Here is a 16,515-nt window from a genome sequence, read left to right on the forward strand (position 1 = left end):
CCTTCCACCTTCTGCATCCCACAATGACCTTGAGTCCATACTCCCAGAGGGTTAAAGAATAGAAAAGCTATCAGGGGAGGGGATGGGATATTATGTGGGGTTATACCACTCTTATCCTATGGTTTTGTCAGTGTTTCTTTTTTATAAATTAAAAAAAGAACAGAAATGAGCTGAGCTCTCACTCACACTCCTCCTGCTGTAAGCAAGCACGCCAAGTACCTTCACGCCACTGTTATTCATTCATATATTTCTCTCTTGTATTTTGGTTTTATTGCAACCCTGAAATGCCTAAGACACACAGAAATCACAATAAACATGAAACAATCACAGTATACACACCAGATGTGATTGGACAAAGACATTATTTATTTATTTATTTGTCTTCAGGGTTGTCTCTGGGGCTCAGTGTCAGCACTATGAATCCACTGCTCCTGGTGAACATTTTCACCTGCCATTTTTTTGGACAAAACAGAGAGAAACTGAGAGAAGAGGGAAGATAGGGAGAGAGAAAGAGAGACACCTGCAGACCAGCAAGACTACAGTTGTCTCTCTTCCTCCCTCCCTCCCTATCTCTCCCACTCCCCTCTCAGTGTCTCACTGTTTTTATCCAATAATAAATAAATAAATAAATTTGGGGGCTAGGTGGTGGCGCACCTGGTTGAACACACATTACAATGTTCAAGAACCCCCAGTCTCCACCTGCAAGGGGAAAGCTTTGCAAGTGATGAAGCAGAGCTGCAGGTGTCTCTCTGTCTCTCTCTATCTCTCTTTTCAGTCATGATTTCTGGTTGTCTCTCCAGTAAATAAATAGATAGTACAAAATAAAATGGTTTAAAAAATAGAAATAAATAATATTTTAGGAATAGATAGATTAAATCAGCAAAGAGGGCTGATGAAAGATTTCACTTGGATAGTATGTGGCTTTGCTGTGTATATAACCCCATAACATTGAAGAAAGCTTCAGTGCTGTGTTGTGGTTTCTCTCCCTCTCTGCCTGTCTCTATTGAAATAAAAATAAAATCAGCAAAGAAACAATGGAATACAACTCTGCAAGTTAAAAAGATGAGACTGCAAAACTTGAAACAAACATGGACAGAACTGGAGATGACTGGGCTAAGCTAATAAGAAGTGAAAGGCAAGGAAGTCCATAGTATCCCTTCTAATGGAATGTATGACAACAGAGCATACTAACAACAAAAAGCCAAACAGACTGTCTCTTAGAGCTTGTGAGTTTGCTTCTGTGGTTTTAAGGAGGGGGGTTAGGCACAGAACATTGGTGGAGTGTGTGTGTGACTATATACCCTTGACATCTTATCATTCTGTAACCCACCACTAAATCAATAACAATAAAAACTATCAAAATAATAAGCAAACATGACTCAGCAAGTAACAGGGAACTCCCAAGAGCAGTCCCCAACACACACAGGAGTCCCAGGCCCAGAAACCTCTGTAGCCAGACCCTCAGCTGTAATTGTCACCCATTTGCTTGACCAGGGGTCTCCAGACCACCACACAGCAGAAAACACCCCTAAACCCACGGTGCTGTGCAGACCCAGAAGTCCACCCAGAGCCCATCAGGGAAACACTGCAGCTCAATGCTTTGGTTGAATGTGCTCAGCCCGGCAGCGCACAAGACCCTCAGAAGCATTGCTGGTGGCCGAGGAGGGAAGTTCTGAGCCTCTCAAACTGTAGACTCCTGGCACAAGGCCACCTCTCACCCCATGCCATGTATCTGTGACCTGGGAGTGATTCCTTCCTCAGGCAGCTATTTCAAAGCCTGCTGCTTTAAGGTTGACTGAAGCCTTCTTCCCTCTCCTGGAAAAGCCGGAATCACATCTCAGTCACAAGGACCCCACTCATCTCCTAATTCCAAGCACCTGAATTGACCTAGACATTCAAAAGTCCATGGGGTGCAGTGTGTGTGGGGGGGTGGCATATAAGGTGAGGGCGTGGCTTGTGTTCTTAACCCTGGAGCTGCTCAGAAAAAGCCAGCCTGTCTGCATGCTTCAGGCATGAATGTCTTTGGAAGACCCATGTTGCTGTCTCCCCAGCCTAATAGTCACACCCTATCCACTCTATTATTTCATGAGACGCTTTCCCCAGTTGTTACAAAAGGAAACAGCACATCCAGCCCAGAATCACTTTATGGAGAAGCTGCTTAGTCTGGGGAAATTGACATTCACATTTTTGAAAGTCTTGTGAGTTTCTGGGGATTTCTCTTTAACCTTGTCTTATCCACCTATCCCCAGTGTCAGCTCTAACACACAGCCCAGGATCAATGACATTTGTTGAATAACAAGGAAAACGAGTTCCTAAAGGATCTTCATGTGTTTCTCTCTGAAGCCAGAGCACTACTCAATTATGGCATCTGTTGCTAAGGAGGGACTGACCCTGGGACTTTGGTGTCTCAGGCAAGAAAGTCTCTTTGCATAATCATTAAGCTAACTAGCCCCACCCCTTTTTATCCCCCTTCATTTTTTAGTGGTTTTCAATAGTTTCTCTTAGTTTAATTTTTTGTATCATTATTTATTTGATGCAGACAGCCAGAAATCAAGAAGGTAGGGGGAGATGGAGTTAGAGAGGGAGAGAGACAGAGAGACACCTGCAGCACTACTTAGCCACCTCCAAAATTTTCCCCTTGCAGGTGGGGAACCGGGGTTGAGCCAGGGCCCTTGCACAATGTAACATATGAGCTCAACCAGGTGGACCATCGCCTGGCCCTTGAGTGGTTTTCTATATGTGGGAAATGGGCACTTCCAGCACAAACTGTTACAATCCTAATAGGAACATTTCTAAAGATTCTCTCTCTTTATAAATTTTAAGTAAGTATTTTTAAAAATGCTATGAAGGGGAAAAAAAGCTTTTTAAAGGGAGAGAGGGTTGGAGAGATAGTATAATGGTTATGCAAAAGGATTATCAAGCCTGAGGCTCTTAAGTGCCAGGGTCAATTCCCCACACCACTAGAAGCCAGACTTGAGCAGAGCTCTGGTGAAAGGGGAGTGGGTGGAAGGAGCTCATGACATGCTATACTGAAAATTAGAAACTCTCCCTCTCTCTCTCTCTCTCCTCTCTCTCTCTCTCTCTCTCTCTCTCTCTCTTCTCGCTCTCTCTAGAACCTAATGACTTTTCTAGTTGAACAAGTACTAATTACACTTTCTTTCTTTTTAATTTTTTAAAATATTTATTTATGTATTCCCTTTGGTTGCCCTTGTTTATTGTTGTATTTATTATTGTTTTTGTTATTGATGTCATCATTGTTGGATAGGACAGAGAGAAATGGAGAGAGGAGGGGAAGACAGAGAGGAAGAGAGAAAGACACCTGCAGACCTGCTTCACTGCTTGTGAAGCGACTCCCCTGCAGGCGGGGAGTGAGGGGCTCGAACCAGGATCCTTCCTCTGGTCCTTGTCCTTTCTGCCACCTGTGCTTAACCTGCTGCACTAACTCTGGACTCCCTTACTTATTACACTTTCTATGTACCAAGCACCATTCAAAGTATCCTTCAAGGGCATGACAGCATAATGGTTATGCAAAGAGGTTCTCATGCCTGAGGCTCCAAAGTCCTAGATTCAATCCCTCCCCCACTGCCAAAAACCAGAGCTAAGCAGTGCTCTGGTGTTTCTCTCTGTGTCTTTTGCTCCATCTCTCTCAAAAATAAAAATAAATAAATAAATGAAAATGTGCTTCAAATCTGCTTTTTTCTTTTATTTATTTATTTATTTATTTATTTATTTATTGTGTGTGTGTGTGTGTGTGCGCGCGCGCGCATGTGCGTTTGTGTGCATGCCTTCCTCTGTGACTCAGTGCTGGCACTACAAATCCACTGCTCCTCATGGCCATTTTTCTCCCATTTATTAGACAGACACCTGCAGACTTGCTTCAGGGCTTGTGAAGCATCTCCATTGCAGGTGGAGTGCCAGGGCTCCAAGTAGAATCCTCGTGCTTAGTACTGTGTGCGCGTAACCAGGGGTGCCACTGCCAGTCCCCTATTTGTTTTCTTTGAGAGACTGTTTATTTATGAGACAAAGAAAGCTAGAGCACAACTCTGACACATACAATGTCACACACATGACCTCACACTTGCAAGTCCAGTGCTCTCTCTACCTGCTGAGTCACCTCCCAGGCTGCTGCCCAGTGCTCTCTAAATAGTAACTCAACCCTTAAAACAACCCTACATGATGACAAGGTTCTACCATGACTGTTTCCCTTTAACAGAAAAGGAAAGGTGAAAACCAGGGAGCAGGTGACTGGAGAAGTATCCCCCAGAGTAGAACACTGGAGTAGAAGGCAAAGTTTACATGTGTGAGGTCCTGAGTTCAATCCCTGGTGCTGTGTATGCCATAGCCTGGGCCCTAGCTAACTTATCTCCCCTCCCTCCCTCCCCCCACCCCTACACCCCACATACACTCTCAATCAATAATCCTGGCAAATTAGCTCTCTTTAATAGTTTTCTTCCTTTGACAATGCACAACCCAGGTTTCAGTCCATCCTCACTATACAAAAGGAAGCTTTGATGCTATGATTTGTTTGTCTTTTTGTCTCAGTCCTGCTATAAGACAAAAAAAAAAAATCAAAGATTTCACCAATGTATCTCAGAAACTTACCTCTCCAGAGAAAGATAGAAACAAGCTGGGGATATGGATTGACCTGCCAACACCCATGTCCAGAAAAGAAGCAGTTGCAATAGTCAGACTCCCACCTTCTGCAACCCATAAATAATTTTGGTTGGAGCCAAGTGGTGGCACAGCTGGTTGAGTGCACATATTACAATGCACAAGGACCTGGGTTTGAGTTCCCAGTCTCCACCTGCAGAGGGAAAGCTTCACAAGTGGTGAAGCAGTGTTGTAGGTTGCAGGTGTGTCTCTGTCTCTCTTCCTCTCTATCACCCCCTTCCCTCTTGATTTCTGGCTGCTCACTAAAGATAATCAAAAAAATTTAAAAAAAAAAAAAAAAGAATTTTGGTCTGTATCCACAGAAGGGGAGTAATTACAGCAGAAGGTGATGAGAGGGCTCCATCAGGACCTAGAGAGAGAAGAGGAACAAAGGAAGGACATTTGGAGGTAATAGCAGGTGTAGGGGTGACTTAGAAAGGAAGAGACCTAGCCCTCACTGCAGAGCAGCAATGGTAGGGACTGCCAGCACACACACATGCATATGTGCTGGGAAATTGTGCAGATGCAGTCACATTTGCCATGTTGTACCCTCAGGGCACTGTTGATTCCCCACGATAGTTGGAGTGCTCTGGTTACTACTCCCCTTTCCCATTCTGCGAGAGCTATTCCCATAAAATCCCTCCTTCTTCCGCACCTCACTCTCTTGCTGGCTCTTCACTTTGGTGGTTAGACGCAGGGAAGGTTGCTGCATGAGGCGGCCATTTTTTGCTACCTCCACGTGGCCCAAGCTGCTTCTCTCTCACCCAACTCTGAGGTGCCAGCGCAAATAAAGATTTGTGTTCCCTCTTTGCTCCGGATCTCCTCTCTCTCTTCTCCACGGCACAGCTCGACACACATGAGCACCCAGACACACACACGTGTGCCCCTACACACACACACACCTGCGGTGAAGCAGGTCTGCAGGTGTCTCTCTTTCTCTTCCCCTCTCTGTCTTCCGCCATCTCTCTCCATTTCTCTCTGTCCTATCCAACAACAACAACAAAAATAATAACTGCAACAATAAAAAACAACAAGGGCAACAAATGGGAATAAAAAAATAATTTTTAAAAAAAGAGCAAGTGACCCTCCTTTCTATCGCTTTTAAATGGATCAAAATCTACACTTCTCCTGCCAGCCTGGGCTCCATTTGTTTCCAGGGGCTACAGCCTTCACAGTTCTATCTGGGATGGAACTATTGTGAGGTAAAGGTCTGAGCCTGGAAGGCACAGGCAAAACCAACATGGGGCACGGACAGACAGGTACAGAGAACAAGGTAGACAGCTACTCAGAATGAAAAATCCAACACTGAGCAGAATCTGGCTCCAGAGTGAACCATACCGTCACCATTGACCCTCAGCCCTGAGCTCCATCAGGAAGCCCATGCTAATCCCAGCAGCCTCCCCTCTGTCTCAAGCCTAGAATTCAGGGGAAGCAGGAGGTCTTACCCAGGTCTTGCTCATCATAATCTAAGGTGGGTTTTTTTGTTTGTTTGTTTGTTTGTTTTGCCACCAGGGTTGTCACTGGGTCTTGGTGAAGGAACTAAAGAATCTACTGTTCCTGGTGGCCTTTTATTTATTTTTTTATTTATTTGCCTCCAGGGCTATTGCTGGGGCTCGGTGCCTGCACTACAAATCCACTGCTCCTGGAGGCCATTTTTCCCATTTTCTGGCCCTGCTTGTTATTGTTGCTGTTGTTATTGATATTGTTGTCATTTGCGGTTGTTGGATAGGACAGAGAGATATCAAGAGAGAAGGGAAAGACAGAGAGCGGGAGAGAAAGACACAAGCAGACCTACTTCACCGCTTGTGAAGTGACCCCCCCCCCCCCGCAGGTGGGGAGCTGGGGGCTTGAACTCACAGGGGCTTGAACCTTGGGCCTGGTGATATATGCACTTGACTAGGTGTACCACTGCCTAGCTCCCATCATCTGAGGGTTAGTACAGGCGCAGCCTGGGTCAAAGGGTTGGAAGCAGGGAGTAACTATGTCCTTTTTTAGACAAGTTCCAAGAGTCAATCAAGTTATAGGGTAAGCGTCAGAGACCACCCAGGACCAGTTCAGCTAAATCTGAGAGTCTTCACTCTGCCAAAGCGCTGCTCAGAGTATAATCCTGAGCTCTCATTCAAACAACCACATCCTCACTGGCAAAAACAGGACACAGATGCAGGAAGCAAGCATGACTATAAGAGCTAAAAAAAAAAAAAAAAAAAGATGGTTAGGACAGCCCGTTGCAGTGGTCAAGGTGACCTGTTGCAATGGAACAATGAGATATACACCTTGTTTGGCAAGTCTGGAGGGTGAGGGGCATGGCACTTGGCAGTAAAGCAGTTGACCAAGTCTTAAAATTTTCAGGCAGCTTGGGACTTTCACAGGTTCAGATTTAGGTCAAGCTAGAGCTAGTCATTCTAAGAGAGTGGTGACCCAGTCACAAGTCAGACCCAACAGACCCTGAATATAGAGGGTCAGTTCAAAGCAGGGCAGACCTTTTTGGTTTGTAGAAACTGCTGCCCCCATGGTAGGGGAGACAGCGTAATGTTTCTGAAAAAGACTCTCACGCCTGAGGCTCTGAGGTCCCAGCACCCTCATAAGCCAGAGCTGAGGGATACTCTGGTCTGTCTCCATGTGTGTCTTTCTGTATCTCTCTCATTAAAGTAAAGCAAAAATAAGAAACCTTATGTTTAACTCCCTTAGTAGGGCTCACCTTATTATCTGACACCACATTTAACGATGCAGTGATTTTGGTCATCAATTCTTAGCGACTGAGTTTCCAGTTACTCATAAATTGGTCCATGGCAGGAGAAAATTAGTCCAAAATAATTATCGTAATAAAAAGAAATACCAGAATTTGTAAGAGGAGGAATTAAGTGCTTCCACTATCCCAGGAGTAACAAAGAAACCCCTCCCTCCCACCTTCTCTGCTACATCCATTTGAAAAGGTAACTGAGCCCACTGATGCTTTGAGAAGCAACACTAAGCCCTAGGTGTGAAGGAACTGGAATCCTGCCGGCTGAGGAGCTGACAGTTAGCTGGGGTGGGGGGAGGGCAGGGTTTAGCCACCATTGTGGGGCCTCGTTAACATGCTGTCTACTTAAAGAGACACAAAGCCTGAGTCATGTCCACCAGGCCTTGAGAAAAGACACTCTCATTAGTGTCACTGTAACTGAGGTTTCTGTCCCCTATTTGCTAAATCTGGTGAGTTACATGACTAGGGGAATAGAATGGCAAGACTCTCAGCCTTGTCTTCCCAGGTGGATCTCCATTCTACTTCTCATTAGAGCCACAATGATTTCCCCACATCAGATCTCACCTTGCTGGCTCTCCCGTCTGTCTGCTATTGATGTCTTCCTGGACTCATCTCACTCACGCTTCTCCACCTTTGATGCTTGGTCCCGTGTGTTTTCCGAAACTCAATCCCTACAGAGCAGAGTTCTGCTCAGACAACAGCTCTCCCAGCACCAGGCTTCATCTGTCACAGGGAGGTAGCCTGTGGGGGTAACCACTGACTCAGAGATGGCAAGTTCTCCTGGACACCAGTACTGGGGAGAGGAAATAGTAATAATAATTATAGCCTCCAGAGTTATTTCTGGGGCTTGGTGCTGGCACTACAGGATTCACAGCTCCCGGAGATCATTTTTTCCCCCATTTTATTGGACAGGACAGAGAGAAATTGAGAGATGGCAAGGAGATAGAGAGGGACAGAGACAAAAAGACACCTGCAAACCGGCTTCACCACTTACGAAGAATCCTCCCCTGCAGGTGGGGAGCGGGGTCTCGAACCCAGATCCTTGTACTTCATACTATGTGTGCTGAACTGTGTGTGCCACTGCCTGCCCCCCCCCCAAAAAAAAAAAACTTATTTTACACCCTGTGCATGGAGACACCAGTAGAGAACTGGGCAAAGTCCCACCCACCAACAACAGCACTCTTCCTACCACTGACTTTGGAAGATTCTTCCAAATCTTACACGCAAGCTGAGATTTACCTCATTCTGAAGGCTTTGCTTCTGTCATAGTCTTTTTTAAAAAATATTTTATAAATATTTATTTATTTTCCCTTTTGTTGCCCTTCTTTTTTATTGTAGTTGTAGTTATTGTTGTTGTTGTTACTGATGTTGTTATTAGGACAGAGAGAAATGGAGAGAGGAGGGGAAGACAGAGAGGGGGATAGAAAGACAGACACCTGCAGACCTGCTTCACCACCTGTGAAGCGACTCTCCTGCATGTGGGGAGCCAGTGGCTTGAACTGGGATCCTTATGCTTGTCCTTGCCCTAATATTTATTATTTTTAACTTGACAGAAATGATAGAAACTGAAAGGAAAAGGGAGATAGAAAAAGATAGATAGGGGCAGGTGGTGGCACACATGGTTGAGCGCACATGTTACAATGTGCAAGGACCAAAGTCCAAGTCCTCAGTCCCCACCTGCAGGGGGAAAGCTTTGTTCTCTACCTCCCCCTCCCTCTCAATTTCTGGCTGTCTCTATCCAATAAAAACAAATTAAGAGAGAGAGACAGCTGCAGCCCTGCCTCTCCACTTCCGAAGCTTCCCCTCTGCAGGTGGGGAGCCGGGCGCTTGAATCCAAGTCCTTACACATGTAATGTGTGTGTCCAACCAGATGTGCCTCCACCCAGCCCAGCACTGTCTTTATAAAATCCATTTTACAGATGAGAATAAGAAAACCATTTCAACAAGATCACTAAAATCCAATAGTCACCCCAGTCAGGATTCCATGGTAGGTCTAACGGGAAAGCTTACATCCTCCCTAAGACTATGATCATGGGTATATGGGTCACCACTCTGCTTCAAATTCATCCACCTTTGTAAGTGGCAATGGTCTATCATCTGGGAATTTAAAACTCTCCTTTACAGGGTTGTTGAAAGACTCAAAAAAAAAAAAAAAGAAATGAGGACAGGCTTCAGTAGGGCCAGGGGTGGGGCTCAGTGGTAGAGGGCATGGTTCATATTGCTGAGGGGTCAAGAGGCCAAGGAGTCTCTCCCAGTTGGTTTCCAGTTTGCTATGGCCTCGCTGTGGAAGACCTCATAGCTTTTGTTTATTTGGGTTTTTTTGTTTTGTTTTGTTTTGTTTTGTTTTTTAAGCTTGCTTCAGGAAAAGTGACAATCCGCATACAGGGTGGCACACCTTTTCCACCTTCCGACATCTTTTCTTCTTCCTCTTCTCTGACTTCCTTAGATGATCCCAATTCTGTTCCCTCTCAGTGAGAGGGCAAAACAAAGATGCTGGTCATATAGATTCTCTGTCCCAGTGGAACTGGGGTTCAGCCCCATCTCTGGTCCCTCCCCTCCCCTACCATTATAGTAGATCTATTTCCAATAGTTTGAGGAATGTCCACACTGTTTTCCAAAGAGATGGGACCAATTTCCATTCTCACCAACAATGCACAAGAGTTCCTTTTTTCTCCAAACCCTCACTAGCAGTTGTATTTTTTTTTAATTTATTTTTTTATTTAAGAAAGGATAAGTTAATAAAACCATAGGGTAGGAGGTGTACAACTCCACACAATTCCCACCACCCCATCTCCATATCCCATCCCCTCCCCTGATAGCTTTCCCATTCTCCATCCCTCTGGGAGCATGGACCCAGGGTCATTGTGGGTTGCAGAAGGTGGAAGGTCTGGCTTCTGTAATTGCTTCCCCGCTGAACATGGACGTTGACTGGTCAGTCCAAACTCCCAGCCTGCCTCTCTCTTTCCCTAGTAGGGTGGGTCTCTGGGGAAGCAGAGCTCCAGGACACATTGGGGGGATCTTCAGTCCAGAGAAGCCTGGCCTGATGGCATCTGGCACCTGGTGGCTGAAAAGAGAGTTAACATACAAAGCCAAACAAATTGTTGAGCAATCATGGACCCAAAGCTTGGAATAGTGGAGAGGAAGTGTTGGGGGGGTACTCACTGCAAACTCTAGTGTACTTCTGCTTTCAGGTATACATTTTGCACTTGTTTATGGATACGTGTGAACATATGCTCTCTCTCACAGAGCCTAGTGTATATCTAGGTTTTGGGACTTTGTTAGAAAGTGAACCACCTGGGATGGAATTAGAGAATACTATGAAAGGAAAGGTCTCACCCGAGTAATGAAGCTGAAGGGTTGTCATTCCACACATGAAGTCTCTGGACACAGTCTGAGCTGAAGCATGTTGGGGTGGCAATCGGTGCGTCGAACTAGCAGTTGTTTATGGTCTTTTGGATACTGACCACAGAACTCGACTTCAGGTAATGAGTTTTATAAAGTTGCACACCTGAACTATCTATGTGGTGTTGTTAAAATTTGGAGGCTCCAGCTGGCTGGGCTGGCTTCACAGGCGGGTAACAGAGACTTGAGGACATACGGCTGGGCAGGGAAGCTGTATTTCTTTATTCAGGAACAACGATTTATAAACTAAGACAAACTAATCACCAAACAGAACTCTCCTGCCTCCTTATCCCGCAGTGGCGCCAAGCACTCTCTCTAACTCTGGAACTCTGAAACTCTCTCGGGGTTCCTTGGGGTGGGGACTAGCAGGCCCATGAAAACTAGCAGGACTGAACCAATTTTCTTGGCAGGGGGAGAGCATACAACAATTCCCCCTTTTCTTTTTAACTAAATGACCACATTATCAGGGGTGTGGGGTGAACAGAAACCTATATCATACAGGCATTTTTAAAAAAGAAACTGGCACAAACATGGAGAAACATGTAAGCAAGTAACAAGAACCAGTGTGTTGCCAAGGGAAGACCTGACGGTCCATTTTTTTGCCTCTGTGGGCAAAACTTTATCAGCTTAAAAAAAAACATTTCCTGCCTCTGGGGGGCGTACTTGTCTCGACAGACATTTTCATGGGGGCGGGGAATGGCCTAGAGTCCCAAAGGCAGCTGGCTGCAATTTATTTACTATGAAACGAAACTTGTTATTAGCATAACCATAGCGCAATCTAACGTTTCTAATAGAGAAGGAATTTGAGACTTTTACATATCAACAACGTCTTTTTAACCTTTTGTTACACTCATTCAAGATGGAGACATACCCTAGGTGTGTGCAGGAAAGAAAGCCTCAGGCATGAGAATAATTAGCATAGCCATTGTGCAATCTACCATTTCTAATAGAGAAGGTAATCGAGAGTTTTACATATCAAGAAGTCTATTTAACCTTTTGTTACACCCATTTAAGATGGAGACACACCCTAGGTGTGCGCAGGTCTTGTTTAGACCAACTTAGTTAAAATATATTGATTGTTAACTAATTTTTACCTCAGACTTTAAATGTAAGTTAATTTTATCTTTATGAGAATTACATTGAAAACCTTTTTCATTTAACTTTGTGTAGTAAGAATTTAGCCTAAAAGTTACATTCTTAACCTTAAAGTTACTTTTTACCAAACTTTAAACACACACATAAACATGGTCATTGGAGATACACAAGGAGAGAAACCTTTGTTACGAAGACATGTCATTTTAAACACGAATTCAGATCTGTACTGTCTTAGTTGTTGGGGGGGGTCACCATCCGGAGGTGGCCTCCCACGCAGCTCCACTTCAAGGAATTGCAGGTTGTGATCTCTGCACGAATCTCTGCGTACTCCAGCTTGTCTGCCTTCAGACCGGAGCTGAGGATCTCGGCCAGGGTGCCCAGTTTCGGCAGGGAGCCCAGGGGGTCCGGGAGGTCCGGGATCTGTATAGAATTCATAGCCCGAGGGCGGGTGGGCCAGCCTTGTAGAAAGCATGGGCCAAGGTGCCCTGGGGTGGCAGCCATGATAGGCCGCCACCGCCCTGCCCCCTGGCCCTGCAATGTCTGCTGTCCTGTTCGCAGTGGCCGAACAGCGTGGAGGGATCTCGCCCCCAGTGCCCTGCGCCACGTGGTGGAGAGCCGGTTCCTGTGGGCTGGCCTCGGGCTCTTGCGTGTTGGCATCAGGCTCCTGCATGTTGGCATCAGGCTCTAGCGTGTTGGCATCGGGCTCCTGTGTGCTGGCGTCGGACTCCTGTGTGCTGGCGTCGGCCTCCTGCGGGCTGCGGGGCTGTGGGGCTGCGGGCACGGTGCGCGGGGTTGTCTGGGCGCAGCCGGCTGGCTGGCTGCTCCACCAGGTGGAAAAGGCAGCTCCACGCCTCGCCTCTTGCCCGCTGGCTCTTCCCGACTCCGCTGGCTGTTCTGAGTGCGCCCGAGCGAGTGGAAACCACAGAGTGGTCCAGAGATAAATGTCCCAGAAACAGCAAAACAGTCTCGTGAAGAAAGAGCAGAGGCCTTTGGAGATCTCTTCACAAGCAGAAGAGAAGGCCATAGTACATAGGTAGCCAAATTGTCTTCACTTATCTGAGAGATGCGCAGGTCAGGTCCACGTGGGCGCCATTTGTTGTTAAAATTCGGAGGCTCCAGCTGGCCGGGCTAGCTTCACGGGCGGGTAACAGAGACTCGTGGACACACGGCTCGCAGGGAAGCTGTATTTCTTTATTCAAGAACAACGATTCATAAACTAAACCAAACTAATCACCAAACAGAACTCTGCTGCCTCCTTCTCCCGCGGTGGCGCCAACAACTCTCTAACTCTGGAACTCTGGAACCCTCTCGGGGTTCCTTGGGGCAGGGACAAGCGGGCCCGCGAAAACTAGCAGGACTGAACCAATTTTCTTGGCAGGGGGAGAGCATACAACAATGTGGAATGCTATAATGCATAACAGTGATACCCCTGCAGGTAGGAAGCCGGGTGCTCAAACCAGAATCATTACACCTCAGCCATGTGTGCTTCATCTACTCCGCTACCGCCTACCCCCAGGGGTCTTTTTTTTTTTTCCTCCAGGGTTATTGCTGGGCTCCATGCCTGCACCATGAATCCACCGCTCCTGGAGGCCATTTTTCCCCTTTTTGTTGCCCTTGTTGTTGTAGCTTCCTTGTGGTTATTTATTATTGCCATTGTTGATGTTGTTCGTTGTTGGATAGGACAGAGAGAAATGGAGAGAGGAGGGGAAGACAGAGAGGGGGAGAGAAAGACAGACACCTGCAGACCTGCTTCACCGCCTGTGAAGCAACTCCCCTGCAGGTGGGGAGCCGGGGGCTCGAACCGGCATCCTTACGCCGGTCTTTGCGCTTTGCACCACATGCGCTTAATCCACTGCACCACTGCCCGACCCCCTAGGGTACGAGATTTCTTATGGATGCCGACTTCTCACGTGGCTTCAGTGACCAGAAATGCCTTTCATCACACTACTGGCAGGTCCAACAATCATACTCCCCAGGGAACTCACACTTTATAATAATGACTCATTATTTATTCCAGCTTTAGGACATTTTTAATGAGTGTTTCCAACTACTGCTGGTTATTATATTGGATTTAACTCTAGTGATGCATTTGCAGATACCACAGGAACCACCAAAATGCCCTGGCCTCCATCGCTCTTGCCAAGCTGTATCTTTATTTGATTCTCTCTCCTGAGTACTGAAATCTACAGAGCATCTTCTACAATAATTCATCTAAACTGATACGTCTGTACAATGAACTGGTGAGGGAGTCGGGCTGTAGCACAGCGGGTTAAGCGCAGGTGGCGCAAAGCACAAGGACCGGCATAAGGATCCCGGTTCGAACCCCGGCTCCCCACCTGCAGGGGAGTCGCTTCACAGGCGGTGAAGGAGGTCTGCAGGTGTCTATCTTTCTTCTCCTCCTCTCTGTCTTCCCCTCCTCTCTCCATTTCTCTCTGTCCTATCCAACAACGACAACAACAATAATAACTACAACAATAAAACAACAAGGGCAACAAAAGGGAATAAATAAATAAAATAAATATTTATATATATATATATATATATATATATGAACTGGTGAAATATTTCATCAAAATAAAAGGGAAAAAAATGAAATTTTTTAAGTTGTTGTTTGTTTTTAATGAGCATAACAAACATTTCCCAACCCTATGCCAAAATAACCATAAGGCAAATGGAGCATCTGGCATTATCTTGAGTACCAAGGTCAGACATGACAGGAAGTACCTGGGGGAACACAGACAGTGCTGCACCACGCCAGAACATGTGTTCCTCAGGTGCACCTGTGTGTCTGGGGGAAGGAAATGACTGCCCAGGGAACGGGCGATGTGGGTGTGGCTTAGAAAGGAGGTGAAGGCGGAGCTTGGATGTCAATAAGCTACACCTGTGTGCGTGGCTTGCCTCTGCCCGGTTAGGTGAGCTTGCTAGGATCCAGTCTCTCCCTCCCTTTTGGACCACAATGTACTCCAGCATGTCAGTGCTCTTTTTTTTCTTTTTTCTTTCTTTTTTTTTTTGGCCTCCAGGGTTACTGCTGGGGCTCGGTGCCTGCACCATGAATCCACTGCTCCTGGAAGCCATTTTCCCCCCTTTTGTTGCTCTTGTTGTTGTAGCCTTGCTGTAGTTATTATTGTTGTTGTTGATGTCGTTTGTTGTTGGATAGGACAGAGAGAAATGGAGAGAGGAGGGGAAGACAGAGAGGGGGAGAGAAAGACAGACACCTGCAGACCTGCTTCACTGCCTGTGAAGTGACTCCCCAGCAGGTGGGAATCCGGGGGCTCGGGGATCCTTACGCCATTCTTTGCGCCACGTGGCTTAACCTGCTGCGCTACTGCCCAACCCCCCATGTTGGTGTTCTTAATTTTCCTGAATAAAGTTTAAGACTCCTGAAAACCATGCTTTCTCCTCTATTCTTTGTTGGGATTATATGTGCTGGCCCTTGAACACATGGGGAAAGAATGTGGCCCAAATTCCCCCCCCCCAGACAAAGCTGCTCAGAAGGTATTGCTGAACAAATGGAGCTAGATCACAGGTAAACTGGGAGATACCTTTTTTTTTTTTGTTTTGTTTACCTCCCTTCAGTGGCTCTACCTGGCCTCACAACTATGTGAATCATAGCGGCTACATATCTTACAAATAGTGATTAATAATAACCCATGAAAGCGTTGCTTCTTATACCACTCTTCAGGATCAACATTCAAAAAAAAAAAAAATGAAAGGTAAGGGACTGGATGATGGATGAGACACCCAGTGTACCATGAATAAAGATCATGGCTCAAGCCCCTGGTCTCCACCTGCAGAAGAAAGGAAGAAAGCCTCATGGTTAAAGTAGAGTGACAGGTCTCTCTCCCTTTCTCTCTCTCTCTCTTTCCCTCTCTCTCTCTCTCTCTCTCTCTCTCTCTCTCTTTCCCTCTCTCTTTCTCTTTATTATTGGATAGAGAGAGAAAGAAATTGAGAGAGGAAGAGGAGACAAGGTGAGAGGGGCCAGGTAGTGGCACACCTGGTTGAGCGCACATGTTACAGTGCACAAGGACCTGAGTTCAAACCTCCAGTCCCTACCTGCAGGGGAAAGGTTTTTGCAAGTGGTGAAGCAAGACTGCAGGTGTCTCTTTGTCTCTCTCCCTCAGTATTTCCCAATCCCCTCTCAATTTATGACTGTCTCTATTCAATAAATAAACATAATGAAAAATATTTTTAAAAGAAAAGAAATAAATAATTTTTTTAAAAAAGTGAGACACTCATCAAACTTTGCCTCTGCAGGTGAGAACCAGGAGCTTGAACCTGGGTCCTTGTGCACTGTAATGCGAGTGCACCACCGCCTGGCCCCCTTCTCTCTCTCCCTATCAATCCCTTCCCTCTCCATTTATCTGTTTCTTTTTTAAAATTTTTTTATATTATTTATTTCCCTTTTGTTGCCCCTGTTGTTTTTCACTGTTGTTGCAATTATTGTTGTTGTTATTGATGTTGTTGTCGTTAGGACAGAGAAATGAAGAGAGGAGAGGAAGACAGTGTGGGGAAGAGAAAGACACCTGCAGACCTACTTCACCACTTGTGAAGCGACTCCCAGGCAGGTGGGAAGCCTGGACTCAAACCGGGATCCTTACGCCCGCCCTAGGGCTTTGCGCCACGTGCGC

This window comes from Erinaceus europaeus, chromosome 5, assembly GCF_950295315.1.
Source record: "Erinaceus europaeus chromosome 5, mEriEur2.1, whole genome shotgun sequence".
NCBI lineage: Eukaryota > Metazoa > Chordata > Mammalia > Eulipotyphla > Erinaceidae > Erinaceus > Erinaceus europaeus.